Genomic DNA, 6,000 nt, shown 5'->3' with positions numbered 1-6,000 from the left:
TCGTCATGTGGCCGGCATGACTAGACGCCAAAGGCGCACGGAATGCTGTTACCTTCCCACTGTAGTGGTCCCTATTTTTCTACTTGCATTTTTACGTGCTTTCGAACTGCTAGGTTGGCAGAAGCTGGGACGAGTAACAGGCGCTCACTCTGTTACGCGGCACTCGGGATTCGAACCGCCAAACTGCCGACCTTCTGATCGACAAGCTCAGCGTCCTAACCCACTGAGCCACCGCGTCCCTGCCATAATGACTACCAATATGTAATTCTAATTTCAGTTCTCCTTTTTCCCCTGTTTCCTGCCCAACAGCAGTGGGTATAAATAGTATTCTTTCTCTGAATGACACTCCATGCAACTCATGAAATAATCTGTGAAAACACCAATTTATTAGCATTAAGAATACCCTAAGATTGCGGTTTTCACAGCATTCGACAGGACAACTCCACACCCAGGCCAACTTAACAATTTGCTACTTTGTTGAGACATAAATCCTACTTTAGTCTAGGGCAGTCAATTCCCAGAGAAATGTGTTTGCCATCTAATAGGGGTTTATAAAGGACCTGTCGGTAAAATAGTTGTGAATCACCTGATTTGTTAGTGTTCTTTTGATGCTATTTTCCTTATACAAAAGATTCTGAGTTATCACACAGGTGATTAAACTTGCATTTTGTATCCATAAATGTGTTTCCTTTATGTGATTTTACAGAAGCTTTCACCAAGTTTACCAAGATTATATCACCCAGCCTGCTTATTTTGTATTTACTGACTCTGGTATTGTTCAGCTGATAAAGATGCTCTTAACATAGTAGCTGCAGGTTTGTGCTCAAAATTCTGCTAAATTACTTGTAATCCAGGCAGGCCACATTAGTATTTGAGGTCAAAGAAAAAAAAATATAACTTTTGTTTTGCTTTCCTCCAAATTAAAATGAAGAGGAGCAACTTGAGAAGGCAATACTTCCATAATGGGAAGACAGAGTTTCCCTTCATGTGTTGTTGGCCCTCTGCATATATCCCTCTGGTCTTTTGAGAAATTACTGCTATCCTTGTTTGTGTGCAAATAAGGCTATCTTACCCAACAATTTCCAGAGGGCATTTTCCATCTTAGAATAGTCTTTTTTTTCCAGACTTGTTTTGAGATATTTTTGCAAACTTGGTGAAAGCTGCAAAGTACCAATATATATCCCACATCCCTAATGTGGATGGGGAGAATTGTGGAATTAGAAACTGAGCTACAAGTTGTCCCTGACTTACAACGAAGCTACAATGGCACTGGAAAAAATGACTTATAACCCTTTTTCACACTTACAACTAATGCAGCATCCCCATTGTCACAGGAGCAGAATTTGGATGCTTGGCAACTGGCATATATTTATGACAGTTGCAGTGTCCCATATGATCACTTTCTGACACCTTTTTCTAGAACATAATCTACAGTGAGACAGGCTGCCATTTTCTAAATAACCAAGTCTACCTATCCATGGTGGCCATTTAATGAGACATGATTTCCAAATGCCAAATTCTCTACAGTGGTGTTTCTCAACCTTGGAACTGTAAAGTATGTGGACTCTAGATCCCAGAATTCCCCAGCCCCCATGCTGTTTCCAAGCTGGCCTATCAGTAATTTGCTATGGGATGGTTGTGACAGAAGGCAGACTTTTTTTAAAAAAAAATGTATGTGTGTTTCTTTGTATGGTTATATATCATATTTAGGAACTGCCCATCTCCCACACAGAGCAATTCTGGGTTGTGTACAAGTAGACATAAAACATATGGGATGCGGTGGCTCAGTGGGTTAGGACACTGAGCTTTTCGATCAGAAGGTCGGCAGTTTGGCAGGTCGAATCCCGAGTGCCGTGTAACAGAGTGAGCGCCTGTTACTCATCCCAGCTTCTGCCAACCTAGCAGTTCGAAAGCACGTGAAAATGCAAGTAGAAAAATAGGGACCACTACGGTGGGAAGGTAACAGCACTCTGTGCGCCTTTGGCATCTAGTCATGCCGGCCACATGACCACGGAGACATCCTCGGACAAGCACTGGCTCTTCGGCTTTGAAACGGAGATGAGCACCTTCCCCTAGAGTTGGAAACGACTAGCACGCATGTGCGGGGGAACCTTTACCTTTACCTTTTTAGACATAAAACATAAAAGCTATATATAAATATGATAATAGAAGGCAGTTTAAAAAAGAATAAAACGATTAAAATTAAAATTAAAAAGACACGGGACGGGCCTTAGGGTGCTCAGCAGCCCTATGGCTGCATGTTCCTCTGCAGGCCTATATATCAAATTGGTAAAGCTGCCTATCTCTCCTGAAATTATTGTCAAATGCCTGGGGAAGTCCAAACCCTTCTGTTCACCATGATGCCGGATCAGTAGTAATAGAAAAAAAATAGTAGAAGGAACTTTTCAGTAAGCCCTACAAAGTGCATGAGCCAAGCAAATCCTGAAACGTTCTGTCGTGACCAATCCTGTGACAGCAACATGCCAACGAAATGATATTTCAGGACTCCTAAGTGGGCTGAAGGAATTATGTTAGGTAAGACCTGAGGGCAAGTAGTGACAGACAGACTCATCAGTGGGAAAAACAAGCACTCATAAACAGGAGCTTCATTTATCTCTGGAGTGAAAGGAACAAAAATGTAAATGATTTTTTTTTCTCCTAGGGATAGTAAGAAGCTCTGAAAATTCATTTCTCCACCTTCTGGCTAAGATCAAGGGTACTTGTTTTGAAACTGTACATGGCAGCATTCGTTTGCGGACAATATTGTACAATTAACATGATGTGTGTTCCCCAAAATGTGGAAGGGAAAGTACTAGAAAATATTAGAAAGTATTAGCTACCTGAAAGAATTAAATAGGAGATGTATAAATTAAAATTCTACTTTCTGAAGCAATCAGTCTTTGACCTTAAAACAGACTTCCTACCTATTTCATGCGCCCATTTTAAATAATAAATAAGCTCCAACTGGTATCAACAAGATTTCTTCCCAAGGGAAACAGTATGTTTGAAGGAGCAATTTTCCTCTGGATTAATAAAAATTTCCACCTGGAGGTATCTGCAGAATTGTAGACTTTGGTCAAAATGACAAAATGAGCATTGCAACATTGTGATGCATGCTCCATCGCTTATATAATGCATGCAACATCATTATTATAAAGGGGGCAAGTCTTCCCCCATGACATCACAGTATTGTTTCCCTCTTGTTCCCATGCCCTGCCCCCAAACACCCATAGCATCATTCCTGACTTGGTGCAGAAATTATCACTGTCAACCTTTCATTTATGTTCACTATGTCTCATTTGGCAGGAACTGAGTTTGAGCCATACCACTGAGGGAAAATGAAGCAATTTCTTCAAGTAGCTAACCAGGGAGAAAGCGGTCCCCAAAGCTTCCACACCTGTTTGCATTGATTCAGGTGACCCTGAGGATACAGATAACCCGCCCCCCAAGTGGCCTCAATGACGCTGAGTGCTATCAACCAGATGACTGCAAAGAATGCAAATCCTTCCATTTCCCAACATTCAGTCTAGAACGAAGAAGCTTCTTGAATGAGTTGTCCCCAATGCGGGTCTACTGTAAGCCTGGTGCTGAAGCCGATAAAGAAGACCAAACATGAGCTGCAGGTTTTGTTGTCTTTTATTGAAGCGCTCCAAGAAAAGGGATCCTGGCCAAAATGCCAAGAAATCTCAAACCACAGAATTAATGAAGTTTTGTACGTTTTCTCTGAAGTAGAAGGCGGGGTAAGGTGGGATATAAAAGAAATGTCATCCAATAAACATTTCAATAATAATCTAACGATTATTCTATTGGTCTCTAGCATTCCCTATTCCTAAGCCCTGGCTAATGAATGCATCTAATACACATACTATTTGCTCCAGGCCGTCCTTATTCCTAGCTTCTAGCTGAGCTTGCAAGATGCCTAAGTCTTTTGTTACTTTTATCAGCTTTTTGACCATACAGAATTGTTACAAGCTTTACACATGCATATTCCCTGTGAATAAGCATTCTTTGTTCTTGCCAGACAAACTCCCCAATTACAGGATTCCAGGTCTCCTTTCAAGTGTATCCCATAATCTTGCTTTGTTTTGACAGACAGCCCATCAGATGAGAAGTGAAATGTTTTCAAGGGGAAAAACCCCAAGAAAGTCAAGTTGCCTTTTGGAAAAGCACCGGAATGATTGAGAATCTCCATAGACATTTAACCTGGGAGAAAAGCTGATGGGGACCAGATTTACCTCTTGTTTTCCTGACCTGATGGCTTGTGCTGCATTCTCATTTTTAGCTCAGCTTTACTGTCCCTGTGTTCTAGGAATTAAATAAAATTAAATAAAATAATAATAAAAGCTGCATGTAATGTATTATAATATGGAACAACTGCATTGAATCATCTTAAGTGTTGGATTGAGAAAGGAAGGGTGTAAGAAGAGACTGAACTGCCATTTGTCTGCAAAGTATAGGATCTCCTGCCATAAGTAGCAGGTTGGACTAGATCTCCAAGGTCCCTTCCAACCCTATTGTGTTCTAAGTTTAATAAATTATGAATAAAACACAGATACACACATTTTTATCCTTCTTGAAGGCCATAAGAACTGTCTGAAACTGGAATATTGTGGCCATCTTAATTTACCAAGGCACGGTCCCTTTAGCTTTTGATTTATACACCTCTATCAGCAGTTACCAAGGCAGCACAATGGGATAGAAGTGAAAATGCTCTCTACAATGTTCTCTCTGTAATCATGGACCCTTTTTTCTTCTTCTCTTTCTCTCTTCACCTCAGCTACAAAATGTAATAAGTAGTGTTTGTATAGCTCGTCTGTTAATCTTTTTCTTCCTTTTTTTCAGCTAAGCAGTTGCTGGCTTTTAAAAACCAAGCAGTGCTTGGGAAGGCAAATAGCCTGGAGATAAACATTACTTACTGATAGATGGGCAGCAATAACTGTCCAGATATATGAAGGCCACAGTGGAGTTAGAACTTCAGTTGCTGCATGTTTACATTTATCCACCATTCTCCTCTACCCTCCAGTGGCTTGTGTAGATCAAAACATAGGAAGAATGGTTGGCTAAAATGCAGTGGTGGGATTCAGCCAGTTCGCATCAGTTCGGCAGAACCAGTAGCTACTTTTTGTTGCCCAGGCCCAGAATGGACTTCCGGAAGCAGCATCCGCACAAAGAACCAGTTGTTCACATATTTGAATCCCACCACTCCTAAAATGTAGGCTAAAATATATGAAGAACAGTTACAGGACTTGGGTACGTCTAGTTTAATGAAGAGAAGGATGAGGGGGTGACATGATAGCAGTGTTCCAATATCTCAGGGGTTGTCACAAAGAAGAGGGAGTCAAGCTATTCTCCAAAGCACCTGAAGGCAGGACAAGAAGCAACGGATGGAAACTAATCAAGGAGAGAAGCAATCTAGAAATAATGAGAAATTTTCTGACGGTTAGAACAATCAATCATTGGAATGGCTTGCCTTCAGAAGCTGTGGTGTTCCAACACTGGATGTTTGTAAGAAGAGATCAGACAACCATTTGTCTGAAATGGTATAGGGCAGGGGTAGGCAACCTCGGCTCTTTTATGACTCGTGAACTTCAACTTCCAGAATTCCTGAGCCAGCCAAGCTGGCTCAGGAATTCTGGGAGTTGAAGTCCACGAGTCATAAAAGAGCCGAGGTTGCCTACCCCTGGTATAGGGTTTCCTGCCTGAGCAGGAGATTGGACTTTCAGCTCTTCCTCATTTCACAGCGTTGCCCACCCCCCATTGTTGGTCTGCCATGCTGTTCCATTGTTGTTCAGTCACTGGTTCGCTGTGCTGCAATGTTCCACTGCCAACGACAACAGTTGCTCCACCATCACATGCCACAATACCCTTCCTGCTTCTCTCAGGCTCCAGTTCACTCTACTGCCCCCTGCTGCTGGCTCGGCTCCCTGCTCTGCTGCCACTGCTTTTTACTCTGCAATCACATTGCTCCTGTTTGCTGATCTGCTGCCACTTGGAGGAGGA

Source organism: Vipera ursinii (genome assembly GCF_947247035.1).
Source record: "Vipera ursinii genome assembly, chromosome: 2".
NCBI classification, from domain to species: Eukaryota; Metazoa; Chordata; class Lepidosauria; order Squamata; family Viperidae; genus Vipera; species Vipera ursinii.
Note: the sequence above shows the minus strand (reverse complement) of the source record.